At 36.2% G+C, this 12,777-nt stretch overlaps 1 protein-coding gene and 1 pseudogene across 4 annotated transcripts in view; both read left to right on the top strand.

The window, feature by feature from the left end:
* The window catches only part of CDK8 (cyclin dependent kinase 8), a 152,269-nt gene that overhangs the window by 108,712 nt on the left and 30,780 nt on the right, over positions 1 to 12,777 (top strand). The window lies entirely within an intron of this gene.
* On the top strand, positions 9,034 to 9,241 carry LOC112610984 (annotated as a pseudogene).

The following is a 12,777-nucleotide window of genomic DNA, read 5'->3' on the forward strand; positions in this document are numbered from 1 at the left end:
AAAAAAAAAAAAAAAAAAAAAAAAAAAAAAAAAAAAAAAACAGCCGTATATATATATATACACTTTCTTTCTTTTTAAACAGAGGCATCAGTAAATTCTTTAGAAAAGAAAAACCAAGCAGAAAGGACCCTGAAATTACCCATAGACTGAAAGAGGCAGAGCAACAGTCATGGAACAGTGGGAAAGAGAGCAGTCTGCATTCTAGACCTCTGTTCTCACTATTTTTCCTTATCTGTGCTGTAGTAGCTTCCCTGAAATGAGAGTTGGGAACCTGTTAAGTCTGGTTAAAACAGAGCTTTTTGAAGGAAAAATGCTTTTTAGTTGTTAGGTTTAATTAATGCTCATGACTTGAGATTTGCTTTGTTTGTTGGGAACTCCAAGGATTTATTCTAATTGTAACTTACTTACTTGGGTAGCTAATAAAATACCTAAGATTGCAACCATAAAATTTAGGCTTGCAGATAAAACATGGGTTTGGTAACAACTGATTAAGGCAAATTTAAATGAGATTTGTATTAATTTTAGTTAACATTATGACTATTGTGCTTATTTTAAAGTATTCTTACTTAAATGACCAACTGGGCAATTTTCCTTCTGTAAACTGATTATAAACAACCCATTTGGCTTTTAGGTATATGCCACGTTTGCTTAATTTTGCTACTGAGCATGCACAATGTACTGTTTTATTATTATTAAATAAAAAAGTGGCCCACTTCATTTTATTAAATGTCAGAATTGCAAATAGCATATATGTTTATATGGGTAGGTTACAAGTTGATAAAAATATTATATCATTTGGTTGCATATTACTTAGTCAAACATCTCACCAATCGAGAATGGTTATTCTAAATTATCAAGATTTTGTTTTAAATAGGGTTTCTTTAAGATGTTTTTCTGTGACCCTGGAAACTGACTTGAAGTAGAGGGTTATCTGAGTTTTTCTCCATTCATAGCACAATTGATGTGATACATCATTATATATTTGATATAACTTCTCCCATTTTTATAAGCAAAATATAGTGTCATCCACAGCAGTGTGTTTCCCAGAACCGGGACTGATATGGAGACAAGAACTTTTCATATCTCCGCCTGCATCTTACATAAGCTATTACTTGATTTAATATGATATTAATGGTGACCCCTCAGTTTTTCTCTTTTGACCTTTAGACTTTCACATTAGCAAAACAAATATATTCATATCAGAATACCAGGAAATGGTTTTTCCAAAGAGAGTTTCAGAATACTCTGAATTATACTGTGAAAAAAACCATAAAAATTAATATTGCAGTCTAACTTTCTAGTAATAGAGTCAGGTTTTAGAGTTATTTTCCAGACTTCTGAAGATTTGCAAAAGTACCTGAATCTTTAAAGATGGAATATATTAGATAAGATTTTCTCTTAGCTAAAGCTGTTATATCTAAACCTATTTTAAGTCATTGGTGCCCTTGTCCACATAAAGCTTTCATTAAATCTTTTTCAGTTTGATGACCATATCTCTTTACTGGATACAAGCAAATGAGAAATGGTCAAATAAGAGAACAAAAGTAAGTCTTCCTGCAGAAACAAGCACAAGCAGCGAACCATATTTCAAAATCAGCTCAACCCAGAAGTTCAAGATCTTGTGTACATTTTTATAAATGTTGTTCGAATCAACATACAGGAATTTTTTTTAAGATTTAATAAAATGAGAAGTTTCCTCAATACAAATAGATGTAAAATCAGTGACCATTATTGAATTAACTATTGAAAGAAATGTTCGTTTATTAAAGTCTCCTACTCCCCCAGTACAACTGGATTTTACCTTCGCTTTTAATAGTGATCACTTTGTTATACGACCTATGTCTATTTTTTATTAGTTAATTTATATATACCTTGCCTCCAGATTTTTATCTTACTAAAAGTATAATACTCTTAAGTAGGTACGTATTCTGAAGATTCCTCTCTGTTCTCAAATAGATGGGTGAATTTCTAAAATCAATTTCTATTCTAATTTCCAGTCTTTTCAATCACAGACAGGCTTGTAATTCAGGTCATTGTAGTTTAAGATGCCTATTTAACAAAAATATAGAAGGTGGGAAGACAGACTGCTAATTTTTGAAAGCTCATTAGTTTAAACATCTGTTTATGTAAACATCTTGAACCATTTGAAATAAAGGTCATTCTTTGTTTTCCCTAATTTCACAGACTAATAGGCCTTAAAGTTGGAAGGCATCTTAGCAGCAACAGACAATTCCAGTCTCTTAGCTGCTGTAGTAATTCTTGGTAATATCCGGGGCAGACAGCCCTCCTGACACTGGTTGAACACTTCCATCATGGCTAACTTTCTGTCTTACTAGAGTAAACTTACTGGTACACAGCTGTAATCCTTAGAATGTAGAGTCAGAAATTTGGAATTCCTAATACTCATCCTTTGGGCCCTCTCTTCCTTGATTGGTTTTCTGTTTTTTTCCCTCTTCTGGTTAACACTAGATGGTAAAATCAAATGTTGTCTGAAAAACAAACAAAAAACAAAAACGAATGTCTGAACCTTGATGCTAAAGAGGGGCTAAGGGAAATCCAAAAATAAAAGGTAGAGTGAAATAAAGAACAACAAAATGAGAAATTCAGAAGAAAAATAGGAAAGGGTTGCGCATGGTAGGGAGCGATAGAAAATCTTGGGTTATATATCCTTGAATAATTTTTTTTTTAATCATCATGGGCCAAAGAGGAAAAATTAAGCCCCTATTATAGTGGACCTGAGGTTTGTTTGAATCTTGGTTCTACCACTTAATTATGTCACCATGGGAAGCATTAACCTCTCTGTCACTTTTCTCAGCTATAAAGTGGGGCCAGACCTATTTGTTTTTTCCTTTGGGTAGAGATTGATGTGAAGACTGGCACATAGTAAATGTTCATTAAGTACATTTCACTTTTCAAGTCGCTCTGTGAATATTAAGTAACTACACGAGGATTAAGAGCTTTATCCATTTTGTTTACTCCTTTATCATCACTATCCAGAATGTCACACGGTGATTGGATGCCCATAAATAACTTAGTGAATGAATAAGTGGACTTTTTTTGTCAGCTCTTCCCTTCAGAACATCTCAGATCCAGCTATCGTGAGACCTTATTGTAACTCAAATTTGAATAAAGCACAATTGGCAATTGGTCCTTATCATCTGCCTGGTATTTTTTCTCAAAGAAGAGTCAACTGTAGTGCTTATTTTCAAGGACAGGAATCCATGAAAGGAAGGGCAGATTTGGCAGCGATTCTGGACTTCTAGCCCAGTGTCCCTGGATCAATCCAGTAAATCATTTGCCATCTAACAAGGAGATTTCAGAATATTCTGCTGCCAGAAAATGAATTTGGATTGCCCAGATGGGCATCGGGATTGCTAGTTGTAGAGATTCACCTTGTCCATTTCATTAATATCTATTTACCCTACCCATAACTAGACCCCACATTTTACACAGTCAAATTTCTCAGACTCCAGTAATTGCCTCATGGCCTCACTTCTCACCGTTTCACCACTACTCTTAATTCAGGCCACTTGGATTACTGCAGAAACTCCCCAGTGATCTTCCTCTCTTGTTGTCTTGTGTTTGTTTGATCTAATAGCTGCAGACAAAATGATCTCTCTAGAAACTAAATCACATCATGTCATTCCCCTATTTAAAATTCCTCAATAGCTTCCCACCTGGGAGACTGATATATTCAAAATCTTTCTTAAACACATCATACAGTATGATGTCTTTTTTCTGCAGTGAAAGCTGCACCATTGTTTTATGTACCACTAAGAAAGAAAACATGCTCCAGTTCACTGTCACACCACAGAGGTTATGAGACATATCTGCTTTCAGAAATTCTAAGATTTAAAAAGAAAAGTATAAATTGGAATCCATGAAATGCATTTTCTTCTTGCCATATAGTAATAGTTAGGACTTACTCACTAATACATTGGCAAATATAATAGAAGTGACTTACTTCTGTCTTGAAGGAGAATTCTTAAGTTTCACTATTAGATATGATATTTACTCCGGGGTTTTAGTTAAATATAAGGTTAAAGATGTTCCCTTCTATGCCTGGTTAAGTTGTTTGTTTCTAAATCCATAATAGATAATGCTTTTTCTGCATCCTCTGGGATGATCATTTGGTTATTGCCTTTAATCCATTAATGTGGTAATTACATTCATATGGTTTTCTTTTGTTTTTAATGTTGAACCCTCCTTGCAGTGGGACCAACACTACTGTCAGGATTTTTTTTTTTTTTTTTTTTTCGTTTACTGGTAGATTCCCCTTGCTAATACTTTGCTTTGTCTTTTTTCACAAATAAGTTTGGTCAGTAATCTTCTGTTTATATATTACCTTTATCCTGTTTTGTTATCATGATTATATTAGCCTCAGAAGACACTTTTAGTCTCTGGAATAGTTTGTATAATATAGGAATTATTTGTTCCTTGAAAGTTAGTAAAAGTCAGCCAGGCTCGGGAGCTCATGCCTGTAATCCCAGCACTTTGGGAGGCCGAGGTGGGAGGATTGCTTGAGCCCTGGAGTTCAAGACCAGCCTGGGCAACATGGTGAAATGCCATCTCTACAAAAAAAAAAACAAACAAAATGCAGAAATTAGCCAGGCATGGTGATGCAGACCTGTGGTCTCAGCTACTCAGGAGGCTGAAGTGGGAGGATCGTTGATCCCGGGAGGCTAAAGTTGTGGTGAGGCAAGATCACACCACCGCACTCCAGCTTGGGTGACAGAGTGAGACCCTGTTTCAAAAAAAAAAAAAAAGGTAGAAGGTCCGTCTGTAAAACTCTTATTCTGGTGCACTGAACTGAGGTTGGATGATTGATTTTTGTGTTTTGGGGTTTTTTTTGTTTTTTTTTTTTTTTGAGACAGAGTCTCGCTCTGTCACCCAGGCTGCTGGAGTGCAGTGGCGTGATCTCCACTCACTGCAAGCAGTGCCTCCTGGGTTCACGCCATTCTCCTACCTCAGCCTCCTGAGTAGCTGGGACTATAGGCGCCTGCCACTACACCTGACTAATTTTTTTTTTTTTTTTTTTTTTTGTATTTTTAGTAGAGATGGGATTTCACCATGTTAGCCAGGATGGTCTCAATCTCCTGACCTTGTGATCCACCCGGCTCAGCTCCCAAAGTGCTGGGATTACAGGCGTGAGCCACCATACTCGGTCGGTTGGACGACTTTTGACTATCATTTCAATTTCTTTAGTAATTTATTACGCTATTTAGATGTTCTATGGAACTCTGGATTAAGTGAGCATTTAAAAATAAAGTACAAATTACCACAACTGGCCCTAGAAAAGGTCAATAAATATATCAGTAACTATGGAAGAAAGACATTTGTCACAGGACTGCCTCTAAGAAATGTACAAAATGCAGATAGTGTCACTGTTGCTTCAAATCCTCACGCAGATAATCCTACATTATGTAAATTGTTCTAGAGTTGTGTAAAAGAAGAAACATTTCCTTAATAACTTTATAGGAAGAAAGCATAACACTGACATAGAACCTGATAAAGAAAATGCCTCAACCCTAAACCATTATCATCTGTAAATATTTATGCATATGTCTTAAATAAAATATTAGCAAATACGTTCCGGGTGAACTTAAGGTCTAAGTCTGTGAAGTGCATTTTAAGAATGTGTGGATGATTCCATATTTGGAAACCTGTTAACAAAATTCATCTTATTAATAGTGCAGGGTAGAGAACCTTGTGGTTATCTTAGTAGTCATAAATATAACACAAAATTCAGTATTTGGTGAATGTCAGTGTTCATTTCTGGTTGAAATTCTTAATAAAATAAGAAAAGGAAACTTCCAAGCATCGAAAGTATATATCCCCTGTTTCATCTTATATCCCAAATCAGCAGCTTTTATATACTTCTAATGTTCTAGCACCACTGTTATTTAACAGTGTTCTGAAACAGTTCTGGCTCAGAAATAAACAGTCATGGTACGGGATTGATTAAGTAAAACAGGACAAATGCCATAGTGCTATCCACCTGCTAAACCAATTTCTATATGTATACAGAGAGAGAGGCCAAGAGATTTATTCACTGTTGAGTAAACAAAAACAGGAATCAAAAAGAGCCTTGATAAGATGTTTAGATTACATGTAAAAAATGTAGATTTAGAGAAATCTGGAACTGTGTCCAACAAAATGTTTATAATGATCTAACTTTGTGAGGTAGGATTTCAGGTAAATTTCACTTTCTGTATGCCTTTCTTTTGATTTTCTATAAGAAATGTTTATTTTTGTTTAATTTTTTAAGAAATGTTGCTGATAGCTTTCAGGCGTAGACTAGAAGCTAGAAACTGATCATAGACAATTAGGGGCATCTCATGGGAGGTATAGAAAGTTCATCTTGCGGGCCTTATCCAATCATGCATGAGTCCCGTCCCCTGAACCCCCAGCCCCAGAAGTTTTTACTTAAGAATCACTGCAGTAGTGAATCATTGTTAACAGATTATAGTGTGAGCTGCCATCTTAATTTTCTTTATAATGTATTTATGACTTTTATATATCAAGCATCTTGTTAAAGCCTTTCATGTAAGTCACTTTTAGTCTGTCTGACAACATTAGATTGTCATTATTTTTATCCATATTTTTATAGATGAAGAAATGGAGGCTAAGGTTACATAACTAATAGCTAGTGGCATTCCTGATTTTTTCAGCTTTATTCTTAATCACCTAACTGTATTTCCTCATTTTCTGAAGAAATCCATCATATTCCTCAGTATTTAGGGGGAGAAGAAAGTTGGTGAACTACCAGTCTGAAGTCTCCTGTATCTGTTGGAATATAGAAGTTATCATCATAGTATCAGATACAGTTTATTTCAAAAGACTGAAACATTTTATTATAGCAGAAGGATTAAAGTAGTGAAAATACAGCAGAGAACTAATAGTCTCTTCAGTTTGCCAATTGTACAAAAAGAAATAGAAATGTGTACCTTGACTCTTTTTTTTTTTGAGACGGAGCCTCTCCCTGTTGCCCATGCTGGAGTGCAATGGCACGATCTCGGCTCACTGCAACCTCCACCTCCCAAGTTCAAGTGATTCTCCTGCCTCAGCCTCCTGAGCAGCTGGCATTATAGGCTCACACCACCATGCCCAGCTAATTTTTTGTATTTTTAGTAGAGATGGGGTTTCACCATGTTGGTCAGGCTGGTCTCAAACTCCTGACCTCAAGTGATCCACCTGCCTCTGCCTCCCAAAGTGCTGCGATACAGGCATGAGCTACAGCTACTGTGCCCGGCCACACCTTGACATTTTCTATCAGATTATGACAAAAATTTTTAAATAATGAGCAAAAATTACAGATTACAGCAATGTAATTTAATAGGTTACATGGCATTTAGGGATATAGAAGAGAGCATATTTTTCAAATAACCACTCAAAAATGTGTGTGTCTAGGAAGGTTCAGTGGGTACTAGAAATAAAGATATGCGTGGTAAGTAATGACAAAGGCACAAGTCTATGTTAATCTCAGAACATCATAATAGAAAACTAAACATTTTATTGTTAGCGTAAGTTGAAAAATGTGCTATTTAATACAGAGTTTGAAAGTAGAGACTCTTGAGTGAAATGTATACATTCATTGCAAATTAAAACACCCCAATATTAGAATAATGTGGAATTGTACAAATAGGCAGAAACATATTGCTTTAAACCAGTTGTTTGAAAGGCACATTAAAACAGAAAAACTTTTTGAACATATTAGAAAAAGAAATAATAATAGATCATAAAGGCCATTTAGAAAAACACCAAGACTAACCACAAGTCAGACCACAAATGATGTAGTTAATTTAATATACATGTACACAGTTTGTGTGTATAAATGTATTTTTTAAAAGTTGAATTTTATTAGTAAAGTTATACATTGAAATGTAGGAGATGCCATTTCTCCTATTAAGTGGTAGTGCTCCGTTGTTGACAGTGCACTGACAGTATAATGCAGCAGTTAAGAGGGCGGATTCTGGACCCACACTCCCTGTATTTGAACCCTAGCTCTGCTACTGATGAGCCAGTATGAACTGCTGATATGAACTCTCAGTTCAGCTGAGGCTTTTCTGGCCTTAGTCATCTCATCTGTAAAATTAATCTGTGTAGAGGACTTGGCACGTAACTAACATTCATGTTGTTGTCAAACCATTAACTCCCTTCTTCAAAATTCTTCAATGAAATTTCCTTTTAAAGATGAAAGGAGCATTTTTTCTGCAACTAGACCCTGCACTGTCTGGCCCCCACCTATCTTTGCAACCACATTTCCTACCAGTGTTCCCCTGTGAATTGTGCCATGCCCTCAAATGCCTTCTTGAATAAACCCAGGTTTATTCAAGAATAAAACCAGGTATCTACCACTTCAGAGCCTTCTTGTTTTAACTTCTGTTTGAAAAGTTCTTCTGTCCACACCTGCTTAGGTACCACATACATAAGTAACCCTTTCCTCTGGCTAGTTCCTTCTCATCCTTCAATCCTTAAACGTCACCTCAGAGAGACCTTCCCTCACCATCCTGTACACACTAGTGCCCCCATTATTCTAATTCTCTTTTTCTTTCATTGTACTGATCATAATTGGTAGGTTTTTTTAAACATGTATTTGTTTGCATTTTCTAATGTCTGTCTTCCTTATGTGATAGATTAGTCGTTTTGTTACCCACTATGACATGCCGAGAATGGTACCTGATACATAATTGGCCTTTGCTGTGTTGGATGAATGAAGGAACACTAACTGCTGGGACATAATTACAGCCTTTCTAGAAAGCAGTAATTACCAAGAATTTTTAAAAAAATCATTCCTTTTGATATAACAATCTTTTAACAAACTTTCTTAAAGATATTACAAAGAGCGGCGCAGTGGGGGCAGCACAGCGAGCAGGGCGCCTGGGGTGCAGGTGCAGGGTGTCGGGGCGTGCGCGCCTCTTGGCTGCTCGCTGACGGGGCCCCGAGCCGCCGATTCCTGCCGAGTGTAGAGAGGAGACATGTTGGTCTCCCTGGACTGAAGAGAGGGAGAAGCCCAAGACTAAGATTCTCAAAATGGTTTATTACCCAGAACTCTTTGACTGGGTCAGTCAAAGAACCATTTCCAAACCAGAACATGGAGGGAAGGCTTCCTAAGGGAAGACTTCCAGTCCCCAAGGAAGTGAACCGCAAGAAGAACGATGAGACACACGCTGCCTCCCTGACTCCACTGGGCAGCAGTGAGCTCCGCTCCCCAAGAATCAGTTACCTCCCCTTTTTTTAATCGTAACACCTCCATTTGTATTACATACGGTGTATGGGTATTGATGAGGTCATGGTATCATATATGGGATTTTTTTCTGTGTAAATCATCAAGTATAAGAAGAAACTATGGGACTCTAAGCCTTGCTTTAGAGACTTTACCGTGGACAAATAGGTATCATCAACCCAGTTTTTAATCATTCTGACTCAGGTGAAAACGCTCAGAATTTCACACTGTCTGAATCCACGTTTCCAACCCTGACAGGTGGGCCTTCAGCCTGGTTCGCTACAACAGTGTCTTCCACAGCTCAGACTCCCACCGCGCTCATACAACCGGTCCACTCCTGCCTTTTCACTCACACAGCTCCCGACTACTTGCAGAGGCTGAGAGTCCCCCCTTTTTTTTTCATTTAGATGTAACAAACCTAGTAGTTTATGTTCATCAGTTGTTTGTATAGCTCTTTATTTTATCCATGTACTCTTTTGATGTATAGAAGTAGTTTGAAACTCATTGTTTCCTTGTGGTAAGTGACTCAGATGCTGCCACAGGACCTGAGACTGATGGGTGGTGCTATTTTGGACTTTCAACATGCTCCTCGGCGAGGTAGCGCCGATGGAGTTATTTTTTATTTCCATCTTCTAAGAAGGTGTTGGTACTCTGTTTCCCTGAATGTTGTTCTCTAGACTGGACTGACTTGTATTCCTTGTGTCTTCGGTGTGGCTTTCCTCCTCAGTGTTGCAGGTTGAGCGGATGCTACCAGAGTGTGAGAAACGATTGTTTCGTTGACTGGCACTCACGGACATGCAGTCACGGTAGCGGGAGTAATCACAAAACTGTAATTTACTTATCAAATCTCTTCCTGTCCGTAGCCTCGCCTGCCTGACTTAGAGAAAGAAAAGCAATAATTTTACAGGCATTTTGAGGTGTCTCTTTGGGTTCTTTCTGTTTGAAATGATATTTGTGGAAAAAAAGAGCAAAACCTTTTTAAATAAATTCCCCCTGAAAAAAACCCAAAACACTAGCATCTCAGTAGGAATATGAAAATGACACCTTTTCCAAATATTAAATTGGAAACCAATGTCTTTACAAAATCATAATGCTTTTTTAAAAGGCAGAGCACTCTTTTTTTGGCAATTTTGATAAGCCAGGTGTAGATTTACATTTTTGTCCTTGCTCCCAACGAAATGGATAAACAAAAATAAAATACTATCTACTCATGGAATGTTGTTGTGTTAGCCAGTCTGAAAGCCCACCTTAATTTTTATATAACTGTCTTTTAGCTCTTCTTTTGACAGAGCTGGCCTTGTTCTGAACTGTTCCGCTTCTGACTGTTAAACACCGATGACGCATGCACTGCACTTCTTCGTTTTCTTCTTGCTCCCCCATTGGCCTGAGTTTCTTGTGCATTCCTCCGCTCCCTCCTTGGTTAGAATAGGTATATCAGCTGTGTAAATAGAGCAAGAAAACAGTATTCTGCATCTGTGGCATTTATGTAGAGTTGCAGTTGTGTACTGCTGAAAATGCAGGCTTTTGTAACAATGTGATCTTTACTGATGCACTCATGACAAGTACCCAATGTATTTTAGGTATTTTAGTAGTATTTGTTTAATAAATATGCAAGCTGTAAAAAAAAAAAAAAAAAAGATATTACAAAGAATGGTGCAATGGCCATCACAGAACTGATGGTACTAATTACAAATTATAAAATATTTACATGTCTAACAACTAGAGAATAGTTTCATTGAGTGAATTATGACACACACAAAGGTGAACTGTTATGTAGTCATTAACATTTTTTTTTGGTAAGTTTAATGTTTCAGTGTTACAGACAAAAGCAGACTATAAAATAGTGAAAATAAATTACAGTGTAAATATATTAACAAAAGAATTTATCAAAAAAAGTAAATTTGAGTAGCTAATTGTATTTTCTTAATTGTATTTGAAAATTAACTTTCCTACAAAAGCACGTGTTATGTTCTAGAGGAGAAAAAAGATTGTGTGTGTTTTTTTAAGTATCAGATGTGTTAAAAAAAATACATGAATAGACCTGGTGGGGTGGCTCACACCTGTCATCCCAGCACTTTGGGAGGCTGAGGCGGGTGGATCACGAGGTCAGGAGATCGAGACGATCCTGGCTAAAATGGTGAAACCCCATCTCTACTGAAAAAAAAAAAAATACAAAAAATTAGCTAGGTGTGGTGGCGAGTGCCTGTAGTCCCAGCTACTCGGGAGGCTGAGGCAGGAAAATGGCGTGAACCCAGGAGGCGGAGCTTGCAGTGAGCGGAGATCATGCCACTGCATTCCCGCCTGGGAGACAGAGCGAGACTCCGTCTCAAAAAAAAAATTCATGAACAGATTCATGCTATTATGAGAACTTATAAGAATCTAGAAGCTATTTCACAATAAAGAAGGGCCTTGCTCGTTATCATCAGTAAGTAGAGAGAAGAATTTTCTTGCTTTAATTAAATTTTTGTTATTACTTGTATATTAAACTATTGTCTAGCCCATATGGATCATAGTATATTAAATGCATATAAGAAATTTAGCATATTTAGTTCAGCTACAGCAGGTGGTAAATTCCTATTTAAGAATTGACATATATCACTAAAGATGTGATAAATAGGCTGAATATAAAAGCTCTTGTAAAAACACTCTTATAGAATGTGAAATGTAAATATAAGGTTTAGTAGCAAGAAAAAAGCAGTATATAAGGAAAATGGCAAAAATAATTTAATATACCTTTACTATCTAGAATGTAGAGAATCAATATGAGTATGTTAGCTTAATAACAAAAGTCTTGTCAATAAAACAAAACTACACAGTAAGTCATAACATATGATCACCAATGAAAGCTATGCAAATTAAAATATGTTACATTATATGTCAAGCTAATAAAATCATGTGATGTAGATATGAGATGTACATTGCTTTTGGTTTTACAGATTGATTTTATTATACTTGATGGTGTTATTTCTATAAATGATAATGTTGAATTTACAAAATCTGTTAATACATATCAAAAAACCTTAAAAATGTTTATAATCTTTACCCAGCAATTTTAGGAATTTATGATAGATGCATGCAGAAATGTTTTCAAGGCATTTTTTTTTTTAATTTAAGGATCTAGGAACAACCTCCTTAATGTTTAATAGGAAGTGAGCTATATAAATTATGGTAAATCCATGTCAGAAAGGTAATTTTGTAAAGATTCTATCAGAAGAGTAATTTCCAGATTAAAATTTTAGTGATATAATACTAAATGAGAAGGATGCAAACAGTATATTTAGTTTGATACCTTTTAAATTTTATAAGGAGAAAAAAAGACAAAAAGATTACTCCAGAATGTTTAAAGTGATCATTGTTAGTTCAGAGATCATAGATGATTTTGTTTTCATTGTGCTTTTCCTCTATTTTATGAATTTTATCCATTGAGCATGTATTACCTTTGAAGCTTAGAAAACAAAACACAAAAGTCTCTTGAAAACCCAAGGTGTACTATGTTTTGGAGTTGATGAAGAGAGGATGGTGCCCAGCTTCACTGCCTGCTCACTGTCCAG

Source organism: Theropithecus gelada, chromosome 17 (genome assembly GCF_003255815.1).
Source record: "Theropithecus gelada isolate Dixy chromosome 17, Tgel_1.0, whole genome shotgun sequence".
Classification (NCBI taxonomy): domain Eukaryota; kingdom Metazoa; phylum Chordata; class Mammalia; order Primates; family Cercopithecidae; genus Theropithecus; species Theropithecus gelada.